Source organism: Bombyx mandarina, chromosome 06 (genome assembly GCF_030267445.1).
Source record: "Bombyx mandarina strain Sakado chromosome 06, ASM3026744v2".
Lineage (NCBI taxonomy): Eukaryota > Metazoa > Arthropoda > Insecta > Lepidoptera > Bombycidae > Bombyx > Bombyx mandarina.
The window spans coordinates 4,040,787-4,054,215 of NC_143213.1; the positions used below are offsets into that span (position 1 = coordinate 4,040,787).

Consider the following 13,429-nt stretch of genomic DNA (forward strand, 5'->3'; position numbering starts at 1 on the left):
TCACCAATCACCAAATACATAGTAATATTGTAAAATCGATTAAATTACACAGCGCTATCTCGATGATATCGAGATGTCGTTGACACATTGTGTTACGTACATGAACCACATGTCAACAAAACCGCAATGCAGTGTTAAATGATAATTTCCGGTGTATTTACCTCCATACGCTATTGTTCTTTAACAGACAATGGTTTAATGTCAAGCGTCAACACAGAATAGTTCTGCTTCCTTATTTTTTGAAAAATATTCTATTTATTTTATAAAATTCTTATAAATTAATTTCGGTAGTATAAAGTTTGATTGATACCTATATGTCTAGTCTCGTATTTAAAAGGACTAGAGGTCCCGCAGTAGTCGAAATTCGACTATAATTAACTGTAATTGTAAGTTTGTACACTATTATGATTGTATTTTATACTTCTATAATAAAAAAATTCACCAAGGCTACACTATAAAAATATATTAATAAAGATAAACAATATTTAATCTATTCTCAATTTGACCACAGACTTCAAGAACAAAAGTTTGACAATAAATAGTATGCATGCGTGTGAGCGTCAAAAACATGGTATGTAGTGTGTGTAATGTTTTCTTTATTGATTTAATGTATCTTTTATGCATTATTTAAAAAATAAATTAGCACTGTGCACTTCTTCTCTATATAGATATTCTCTATAAGTGTGGAAAATTTCATACACCTCCGTCCTCGCAATATTCGTAAAAAGGGATACAAAGTTTTTGCTCACGTATTAATATATAGATTGCGCGTTATTTCTAAACTTTGTTTATATTAATGAGGCTTCTCCTATTTTCAGAGTACTGTATTTGTCCAACTAACCAAACTTTCACATACACCAAATTCAATTTTGTTTAAATCGTTCCAATAATTCGACAGTGGGCTTAGTATTAAAGCCAAAGTTGTTAAGTTGAAGCCAACCCAACCGCTATTGTCGAAATAGTTCCAAGAGTTGAACCCGAATTGCTGCGCGCAAAATTGATAGCTACTGATTCAGAATATAGAAATTTCCTTAGCGTGTATGACTACGTAATACACATGACACATCTGACGAATGCTAATCACGGTTAAAGTAACGTAAACATTTTCATCAAATTATCCCTTTTCAAATATTCTACACAAAACAGGCTTCCATATTTCGTTAGCATATTCAAAGAGAAGGTCCGCGACTTAATTAAGTTCCCTTCATTACCATTAATTGCCTGTTCGAAACCGAACGAAACTCTACAATGAATCGCAATTAACAAAATGCTTATCTATTAACGAGTAATGAGGTTAAGTCTTTAAAATAAATTAGTTTTTTAATTTTTATTAATTTACAGATTTTTTTTAAAACAGTTCTGTGCAAATAAACAATACGATACACATTTGCTTACATTCATGAATTTGACGTACACAAAGAGAGTTAAACTGGTGGTAGGACCACCACCCTGCCTATTTCTGCCGTGAAGCAGTAATGTGTTTCGGCTTGAAGGGTGGGGCAGCCGTTGTAACTATACTTGAGACCTTAGAACTTATATCTCAAGGCGGGTGGCGCATTTACATTGTAGATATCTATGGGCTCCAGTAACCACTTAACACCAGATGGGCTGTGAGCTCGTCCACCCATCTAAGCAATAAAAAAAAAAAAAAATGTCTTATTTTTTGCAGTTTTTAGCGATATTACAGTTTTATTTATGTTTAATATTGAACAAGAATTATTGGAAGCTTTACGCATATTTTTAATATCAGGTTCAAGTTGAGTTTATGAACCTGTATGAACTTGCCTATACTCTACTCTATTATAATAATTGACTGTAAACAAACATTGGTTTCAAAACCCGTTGAAATGCGTAAATAAATTTAATGCAAAAAAGTGAAACTGTTCTTATTTAATTTTTTTCTCACGAAGAACATTGTTCAATACGTGAAATAGTCATTAACATCACAAACGTGCAAAACTACGATACGTCTTGGGTATTTTTTTCAAAATACAAAGTTAATAACTATCAACATACGATTTATGCAATGTATATATGTAACTTTTTCAAAATTTATCATTTTGTAAAGCGCTCTACTTTCAACAGGCGTGTGCTAGCTACATATGAATATTCTTTCGATATATTACGTAATGCCTTAACGTGTGTATGCATAGTAGTGTGCCTGTTAGCAATAAATAAGGTGTGACCTTAGCTCATATTATATTTTGTTACTGTTTATCCTATTCAAAGTTAATGTTCAATGCAAAAAATCTTACACTGTGCCTCCTTTGATTAATTAGGTCGTATATATTTAGTGACCATCTGATTAAAAGCAAAATCCACTGTAACACTCACCAAATATACAGGAATTTGGTGGTTAGTTATATAGGAAATTGGTGCAAATATATAGGAACATACAACAATGAACGCGTGCATAGTATTTATTATAGTAGAAAAAACCAACCCTCGAGTCGATAGCGGCCAAGCACTCAGACACTGCACACATCTCCCTGCGCGGAGTCAGCTGCCACCAATCTCGTTCCATTCTCAACTCTATTTACAATGTCAACGATTTCGTTCTATGCAAATCTATTCGAACACTAAATATTATCTATGGGAATGCGTGATAAAATATTAGATTCATGCAACAAATTATAGAGTGTTTTCCTAAAGCTAAGCCACTATTTCCATTAATTATTTTGATTTTTGTAAGTAACTTTATTATTAATACATGCTTGCCCTCACATGTCATTTCATACCATTATAGATAGGTAATACTTTAACGGAAAAAGAATAATCTGGAAATTCGAATTTGCAGCGACATAGCTGAAAATTACACTTAAACTTAATTCAAGCGATACAATGGGGCGACCTTTGGACAATATTGTTTAGTAAAAACTGGATAGGAATATCGTATTGTAGCTAATTTTATTATATATACTACAGAATTTTTATAGAGGAACAAATATCTGGTAACGTACTGAGAAAGAGGATTATATAGTTTCGGAATACGAGATAAACCAAAGCATAAATCAAGTGGTATAATCATTCACATGTACTATGAAAGAAGCATAATATTAAGGTCTACCCGCCAAATCTTGGTATCAGAAAGGCTAAGTTTCCTATTGACACACAACTGACAACTATGGTTTGTGAACAAAATATGTTTTGATACTAACTTTATAAATGTGATGTAAGGAACTTGATCATCACCTAAAAGGATCCAATTAAACGTAAATGTATCAACAAACGTGTACAGAAACGAATCAGCGAGATCGGTTAAGATGTTAAATCGATAAATTGTACCAATTACATAAGTAATCACGTAATCTAACCTTCAAGACGGGCCTCCCGATGTAGCCGGGGGCGGTGATACGCCTCGTTTATACTTAATATGAATTAAAATATACAAACGTTGTAGTATTTACTCGGGTTTTAGAGTCGTAGACATAATTAAAACACAATCATCCGTGACCACAAAAATTGTATAGTATTCGGAACGTCAAAATAATAATATGACAAAAAAACGCGAGATTAAACCCTAGTTTTAATTATATACAAACGCTTTTTGTTACACTCTTATATAAACGATGAGGAAACGCTGCAAAAAGATAATTTTACACATACCGTGTCATATACTAAGAAACGCTGCAAAAAGATAATTTTACGCATAGCGTGTCAGGTGATGGTAGTAGGTACTCGAAGCCGAAAAAGACAGCGTACTTTAATAACAACGGAAAATAACATTCATCGATAAGGCTAAGCTTGACTATTGTTTTAGTAATATCTTAATTAGTCAGCATGTAATATATAGCAGACTGCAGAGAGCCATTGACGGACGAGCCCTACGCGACACACTTTCCAGTGGACTTCGAGCTTGACTTCTAATATGTTATTGGATTACGCTGCACCTACTACTAAATGACATTAGTAGAGATACCCGCCAGATTTTGTTAATATCAGGTCAGGAGTCACCAACCCTAGTCTACCTCATGTATATGAGTGAGAAAGTAAACTACAATATTGCTGCAAAATTTTGTGAGCTCTTAGAATGACAGCACAAGGATTTATTTTCTTTCTTCAAAATGAGATTTATCGTTTCATTTTTATTTGTAGAATTTGGATGCTTAGCTTAGGCATAAAGTTTAAAATCATTTATTCATATATTATCATTGTATCTCGTCCACCAGTGAATTAGAACTACGCTTTACTGTAACTATTGTTAAATGTGCAAAAACCAAACATTTTGTTAAAAATTGCGCGTCTGTTGCCAGATGTATTGTCAGAATCATTTTCTAAAGCATCAACAACTGTACAGAGTTTTACCGGAAACAAAGAAATGATGCGTGAAATGATACGAACTAAAGGTACAAAGATAAATAAAAGAAAGAACTAAAAAGTAATATAAAAGAATGAACAAAAGGAACTTTTCCATAATTTCGCGAGTCTTAGCATCATTTAACCGAAACACAAAAACACGGTTTAATTTCAAGTTTAAAATAAAATTTACGCGACGTTTTGAAAACTTATATTACAATTACATAAAAATGTTGAAAATAGATTTTAATGTAAATTTTAAATTTAAGTCTTTAAGATTATATAAGACTATATTATAAGTGTTCTGGTAAGAGTGATCAGAAATTAAAAGAAACAAGAAAGTTAATGATCTAGTAGGCCACAGCGAGAGACTAAGTTGCCCAAGATGAACGCAAGAAATAATCAACATAACGAAAGAAATAATCAACATAAAGCCGTAGAACTCATAACAAATGCAAGGAAGGATATTACTGTGAAATGAACCAAGCCAGCCCCTGGGCGGGGAAAGGCGTGGCGAGAAAGGTGGTGGTACTAAGAATATTTTAAGATGCCAGTTTTGTTATTTACTCGTAAATGTATCAAGGCTTGAAAATTACAAAAGCTAAAAGAGGGATTCGAATCAATCTCCCAGTGAAAAGTGCGATCTTCACTGACAGCAACTAATAAATAGCGTTCATTTACAAAAAATGTTTCTCGGGAGTAGTACTTTTTTGGATAAAAGTATACCCTGTGCCTTTTTCTGTACGCCTGGTAACATGTGTGCAATTTTACGATCATCAGTTGAGTAGTTAAGATGTGAAAGCGTCACGAATAAGTTAACCATCAAACGCACTTTCGCATTGACAAGGTGTATCGGTATTCTTATATAGCGAGTTTGAGAAACATTATAATCTTATATACCGGAACATATAATAACTTTCAAATGTGAATAGACAAGGCTAGGTCGACATAGGACGACTAGTGCAATGGGATCAAGGCACAAGGTCGGAATCACTTCCGATTCCGATGTGATGTAAAGGTCTTACAAGACTTATGCTACGATTAGATATTTAGGATCGCGCCTATAAATTGAAAGAAAAAAAGAACTTTTTATCGAGTTTCAAAATTAATAAATCTATAGAGTTTAAAACAAAGCAGGTTTTATTGCTTTGTTAAGGACTTATGTTATATTTTAACAGCGTATAGGCGTTTATAATAAATATGAAAAAGTCAAATTTTCTTCACTGCTTAATTATCAGATTACTGAACACACACTAACTGTTACTAATATATTTTATTTAGCACTACTCAAACACGTTACAGCCGACGCACTGTATTGGAACTAATTGGCACGGCCTAAAATACAAACTTAAATACCTACATTGGGATCCAATCCAAAAATTATCTTGTTGCCATGACAACATCAAGTCCATCTAATGTACTTTATGTGAACGAAAATTCGTTTTTGCGTAATGAAGTACTTAGGGAGTTCTGAACCATTACCGCTAAGCCCTCATCTATTTGGCTAATTTTGACGTTGACTTGTGTGTAGGATGGAGGAAGCTTGAAACCGGACTTGGAATTTAGGACAACATAGTATTCATTTCATATTTGAAGTAACATACTGATTCTATTGAATTTACTGTCATATTATTATTCTCTAAAATCATGTTCATATCTGTGAGGCAGTTAAGTATGTATACACCGCTAAAATTATAGTTAAATAAATGAAAAATATCCAATTGTCCAACAATTCCAAGTCGTGAGTCACAAGTTAATGATGATACTATGACAAAAACCTAGGAAGTGCCAATAACAACTGTTCAACTCAATCGTAAACAAGACGTACGAACACATATATCACAAACAAATACTCAAAGACTCAATTTATCGATAAATTATTAGGAATTCGCAGGTTTTTTTTATTGCTTAGTTGGGTGGACGAGCTCACAGCCCATCTGGTGGTTACTGGAGCCCATAGACATCTACAACGTAAATGCGCCACCCACCTTGAAATATAAGTTCTAAGGTCTCAAGCAAGTTACAACGGCTGCCCCATCCTTCAAACCGAAACGCATTACTGCTTCACGGCAGAAATAGGCAGGGTGGTGAGACCCACCCGTGCGGACTCACAAGAGGTCCTACCACTAGTAAAAAGGTTTCAAAACTTTAAATTCTTCCTTTGACTTTTCGTTTCTTGCACGAGTAAGGAGTCCATCAAAACCTATCAAATCCAATTTGGTTTTGGCTAATGCAAATTATAAAGAATATGTGATGAATGCTATGGTGATTGAGTGTCAAACGATTCAAATCTATAACAATATCATTTTTTTTTTCATAGATAATCCAATAGATAATACACGTTTGATGTGCGATAACAAAATACAATTATGCATTAAAAGAGGTAATAACAATGTTTGACTACATAGATAACACCTGATGTTATGAATAGTAACACAGCCATTTGACAAATTTACAAAATTTGCGGAATTTATTTCTGTTACAATGTCTGTCTCTCATTGCAAAAATCGTTCATAAACCTGTCTTGGATAAATATTGATTTAAGTCTTGTTCTTCTTGCCTTTCTGCCTATGTGGGGTCGGCGCAACGTGTCCTATTTTTCCATTGAGGTCTACACCGGCACGCTTCTCTCGCATATCCTCTTTCGAGCCGTGTAGATATTTATTTACGTGTTAGTAATTTGAGAAAATTCAAATTAGAGCAACTATTGGAAATTAACTTTGAATTCTAGCCACAGAACATGCTTATCAATAAACAAAATACTTGTATAAACAATAACACAATGATTATTATAGTAGTATTGTTTTAGATGTGACTAAAGTAAACTTTTTAGGTCATTAGAGACGAAAAGTAACCCATACTTGAATGTGTATTTCGGAGATAAACGACAAAAGATTACTGAGAAAGTTATGAAAGACTACGTGCCGAAGTGAAAAAGTTGGAAGTTTGAAAGAAGTTTCGCTTTTATCATATTTATCGTATCATTCAATAATAAAATTAGATAATAGAAAGTGATCTACTAGACTGATAGAGCTTGTTGTTGTCCAAAGACTACTGAACAAAGAATTTTGAAAACCATTTTAAAAATTGACAATGTGTTTCAGATCCCAATTCATTATTGATACGAGTCTGGAATGATGTATTAGTTACGTTAGAAGTAGAAATTAAGTTTTACAGTATTGGTATGCTATGTTCGTCTTTTTATCAAAGCCTAATAATATTTGATGCATTGGTATGCAAAGATTGAGTATTTTTTTGGGGAAACAGATGTTCTATCCATTAATCCAAAACGAAATACAATTGTGCGAGAAGATACAAAACGAAAAGCTTTTTTCGTTCGCATATCGCCTGTTTTCGGGGGACACCAAAAACAATAGAATTCGAATCCGAACATTTTTTTGTGTAAGTCATGCGAAAATGAAATTCCTATGTAGGGCAAGCGACTAAGAGGCAGGAACCCGACCCGTTGGACGGACCAGATTCGTGCAGCCCTAGATACCACAGTGCACGATGCTCTGCACTCAGCTGCAGATAGGAACAGCTGGCGGTGCACTATAAAAAACAATCTGTTTCAAGGCCATGACCACGACCCTCAGTAATGAGGAAACCGACGCAAGGAGGAGAGGGCAAACGATTGAATATTGATAGCGCGGAACAGATAGAAAACTCACAGATTAGTCTAATACAACTATGTTTTTATTATTATGATATAGTTCAAAACATACGCTGCTCCATGATATTTGAACGTTACTGTCGAATTTGGATATTTAAACAGGAAAAACACATTCTTTATTTAGCTTCAGAAACGTGGCCTTGGCGAAAAATGCTCCAACTACCGCTGGCAGTAAGTACATTACAACAACGTCAAGATATTTTCTATTGGTAGCGCGTATCTTAACTCTGCACGAGTAGATACCACCAAGCTACCTATTTCTGTCGTGTAGCAGTTACGCGTTCTGGCTCGTATGGTACGACAGCCTTTATACAATACAATTGACACTTCGACCTCATTTAATTTTGTTAAGGTCGGTGACGGAATTCACATGGTGACGTCCATAGGCCGCAGTAACCACTAACAGCGACTATAAAGAATTACTGCGTTACGGGCAAAATGGAAAATTGCTCTGCAGCGAACAAATCTTGTCGACGATAACATATGTGAAGCAGTCTGACGCCGCTCCCGCCATAGACGACCAAGCTATGTGGAAGAACGCAATCCGCAATAACATTATTCATAGAGGTCACAACCCTTAGTCCAGAAAATATCGATGCGCGGAGGAACAAGAAGACTACACACACACGATCGAGGTAACATTTTTCCATATCATACAAATTATTTCTGAATACGCTATCCATAAACGCTTTAAATTATTATTACTGCTTCAAAAGACGTATTTCGGACGACGAATAAAATTTAAATAGGAATTATGTATTTGTATTTGTCGTTTGATGCTTAATCGTCGATTTGAATAAGGAAAGACGTAAAGACTCAGGACCCAGTGACATAATTTATCGGTCCAGTATATTATATATAAATAAAGATCGATGTGAGTGTGTGTGTACCCTATAGACCCGGAAATGATAGAATCGATTTCGATGAAATTTCCCCGGGATCTTCAGACTGACCTAGCGGGTAATCTTGTGAAATATGATAGCGATCGGACCAAAGTCAAATCAAAGATCTGCCCGTAAAACGAGTCTGAGTGGTAATGAACAAAACAGATCTCCATACCAGTTACCAAACGTTTTATTTATAAATTTTCATATACAAACATTTCAACTATGACACTTTACGTCACGACCACACACAAGGAAGATTCTCAGTAAACAAGGCTTGTTTGAAGTATTTTCCCACAGGAAGAATATACCTACCTATACTGGTTTTCCCATTGGACAAAAGAAAGTGTTAATAAAAATAAAACACTACTAAAAATGAAATTATTGTTATATCAATTATCAAAGATTATTTTATTCATAACTTGATGAACTAAAAAACATAAATACATATATCTATGTATGTTTATGTACTATTAAAACGTCTTTGATACATCATCAACCAAAGTAAATAATGTTTTACGTTAATAAGGGCTTACGAAACATATAAACCGGCTTCAGGAAAATTTAGCTTCGTGCACCCTAAAGTAATTTTAGCATTCATCCCGTCTGCACGATTCACGAGAGATTAAATTCCGTCATCCATTAAAACCGAAATTTCATTACATTTCTCTGAAGCAATTTGATTCAACTGTCTGTGAGTTCTCAGAAGTTTACGCATAAAAATTGAATTCTTGACAATGATTACTTTTACGAATTAATTGGGTTAAATAAACGGTACGCTGATCATAGACAACCGTAGAAAAATACCATAAACAATTTAAATATACATATTTTGAATAGGCATGCAATAAGAAGTCCCGTGAAGAGAATTTACGTACAAATATGTGACACTTTCATATGTTAATATAATGGGTCCAGTGGCGAAATTTTGGCCTTGTACATGAGAAGCAAAAACGGTGTCGCTAAGCTACAAGGACTAAGTTAGTTAAGTAAATTGTCGGTACAAATGATATAGTGATATTTTAACTGTGTTAACAGAATTTTGGTAAATTCATACTGAACAGCTTGTAGTTCAGTGATTATGTTTCGTTTTCTCCATGTAAAATTTATATTTAGCCTTGATACAGGTATTGTTAAAACGAAGCATGAGTAAAGATAATACAGAAGAGTAGATTTTTTTAAATTACCTATATCTCTACCTCTGCAAATTCTAATTAGGTAATTTACTAATTAATTTGTGAAAAATTTTTAGGAATGTGGCTGCAGTTAATTTAGACTGCGTGATTAAATGAAAACTCAAAATGAGTTTCAAAATTCGACAAATTGGTTCAAGAACTAATTATGTTGAACATACTTTCATCCAGAGTACGTATGAAACTACAATATTAGACAAATCTTATTACGTATTAAACTATGTCCATTTGTACTACAAATCCATTTCTGTCGGCTTCTGTCATGAAATAGCAAAGTATTTCTTGTTGAATTGGTATTCTTCAAAAAAGAACATATCTTTAACATAAAAGGTAATGTTAAAGGTAATGTTATAAATAATTAAATCTTAACGGACACCGTAAGGAAAACCTTGCCTGCTTGTTATCTTGAGACCGTTCGAAAACACAAAACTTCAAAAAAAACACTTAGTCATTCCGTTCATAATACGAAATCAGTAAAAACCTCACACGTTAACGGAACCTTGAAACAAACGCTCGGCCAAGGTCGTGACGTGTCTATTATGACACACCCACTCCGGAAATATTCTCGGTAGCCGGAATAAAATTAATTTCATCTATAATTGATATTTTAAGGAACGTAATGTCAATATGAGATGAAAGCCGGTGTTAAGCAGGGCTGTCTCCTCTCTCCGTTACTCTTCATTATCTTCCTGGATGGCATAATGCGAGAAGTAGTGACTACACCACGGGGAATTGAATGGAGCGAATATATCTTAGAGGACCTTGACTATGCGGACGACATAGCGTTAATGACGCCGACCTTAGATCAGATGGAAACAAGGCTTGAGGATATCCATATGGCTACTGAGAAAAGAGGCTTGCGTATCAACACCAACTAAACCGTCGACATGCGAGTAATGTGAAAAACACAACACCTTTAAAGCTCCAAAACTGTGTCTTGTAGTTAGTGGGGAATTCCATATTCAACGAGGGTGGTTCGGACGAGGGTATAGAGACACGATCAGGACAGCCAGGATGTGTTCGCGCCGTTGAAACCAGTCTGGGAGTCAAGTGCCATGACTCGATGAATCACGCTGACCCTATTCGACTCCATTGACAAAAGTGTTCTCATGTTTTAATCTGCGACCTGCAGAGTGACCAACACACTCACGAACCAACTGCAGATGTTTGTAAATAAGTGCTTGAGGTCGATACTCCGCTTATTCTAGCCAGTCACTATCTCTAATCTCTTTCTACCTCTGGACTAAATGTGACCAAACCCCCATCGCGCAAGATATCGCCCATCGGAAATTGCGTTGGATAGGACACACTATGGCGCAGTGGAGTCAACGCAGCATCAATCGCGTTTCGAGCGGCAACCGCTTGGCAGGAGAAGACCTGGTCGCCCTGTATATACTTGGCGACGCACTGTGGAGAGTGAGATGAGTACTGCCAACGTGACCTGGAGTGAAAACAAGGAGCAAGCGCAAGACAAGGTCAAGTGGAGACAACTTGTGAGGGCTCTATGTACCAGCGGAGTACCCTAGGGCAACAACAAAATGGCAGGCAAAATTTTAAAATACCTATTAAGGTTCCTATGTAAGCTCTTTATATATTTTATTGTGAATAGATATTCATCAGAATTTTTATGGTAAATAACAAAATTCCACCGCGTAAAGGTATTCCCCAAGTCAGCTATTAACACCATATTAAATTACAGTATATAATGTAAGACTAGACATAATAACGGCCTTCGGCACACCTATAGTGAATAAATGGAAAATGTATCAAATTTTTAATGTTCATCTTCCAAAGTTTTAAAAAAAACTCCTTGATGTCTTGGCTACCTGCCTTTAGAATTACCGAAGTCAAAGACCCACAGCAACTAGTTGAGATTATGTGGTTCGATCTCATTGAGTATAATAGTAATGATAATAATAACAAACAACAGTAACAAATAGTCAAGAAAGGTAATGCTGTTACAAATAGCCAATTAAGGATACCCTGTAACATATTTGTAAAAAATTGGCAAATTGATAAATCAAATTAAACGGTGAGAATACCTTCAATAATCATCACAACTGGTACTTGGCTATGCACAAAAAAAGACATAACCAAACATTACAAGATTTCGAAAAATCTAATAGTTTCCTTGTCATTTTAAGTAATACTCGTATTTATTTTGATGATATAAAATATCCAATGAGTGTACAGTATCACATTCCCGCAGATAACCAATATACATAATGAGAACTGACGCGACGTATTGTTTTTTTTGTTTTCCTGTTTAAGCCAACAATATAAATTCGCTCGTTATTTGTCACGGATAAATAAAATAAAATTATAAATATTACATTTAAATTTAGTATTTGAAAATAAAAAATTTAGTGACCATAATTTGTGGTCAATCCGTTTTCGAACTAAATAATTCGGTAGTTAGTACTAAAATTGTGTTGATTATTAACAAAACCCTGGTTTCCATAAGAATTCAATTTGATTTTTTCCTTACATCATTCCCTGCTTACCGTTGGAGATATTTTGATACAAAGATACATCACTTGGCTACGAAAATAAAAGAACTTTCATTTAATAATTCGAGAGGATATAGAAACAGAGTACCCACGGCAACAAAAAATATTATTATGTTATCATAATATGAATTTTAACAGGTACTCGAGATAAAGGCTTTGTAAGATCTTGATTAAATCAATCCTTTGAACATTTGTGAAATCGGATTGCTTGGCAGACGGGTTTTTGGGTCACGAAAATATTATCGGCCTTCCGTTACGTTTAGCGGGCAGTACGTCTCGCTAGGAATGTTGGAATCGAACCGACCATCGCTGCCACTCGACATTTCCTGACCTAATCATAAAAACAAGACAGGACTCAGTCACAGCAAGTGCGGGTAAAGTTTTAGGCAAAGTGTATATGTTCCCGTTACTTTATCCTCACAGACGCCAAACCGAACCGCTATCCGAAGCCCGCCTAGATAATTCCGTTAACGCATACGCCCGGGATACTTCACTGGGTCAAAACCAACATGGGTCGGCCGATGTAGTCATCGGTTACCCCATTGCTGTGGTGTCCCCAGATGCTTGTAAAAGTGCTTACAAAATTATAATTTGCGTAATTACTGGTGGTAGGACCTCTTGTGAGTCCACATGGGTGGGTACCACCACCCCGCCTATTTCTGCCGTGAAGCAGTAATGCGTTTCGGTTTGAAGGGTGGGGCAAACGTTGTAACTATACTGAGACCTTAGAACTTATATCTCAAGGTAATTGACGCATTTACGTTGTAGATGTCTATGGGCTCCAGTAACCACTTAACACCAGGTGGGCTGTGAGCTAACCACTCACCATCACGCATCAAACCATCTTACGGTAGGCAGTGCTTGTCTCTGCCC

General features: G+C 35.3%; 1 protein-coding gene across 2 annotated transcripts in view; it reads right to left on the reverse strand.

Annotated features, from left to right (window-relative positions):
* Nucleotides 1-13,429, reverse strand: part of LOC114239864 (NADP-dependent malic enzyme) — a 43,554-nt gene that overhangs the window by 12,742 nt on the left and 17,383 nt on the right. The window lies entirely within an intron of this gene.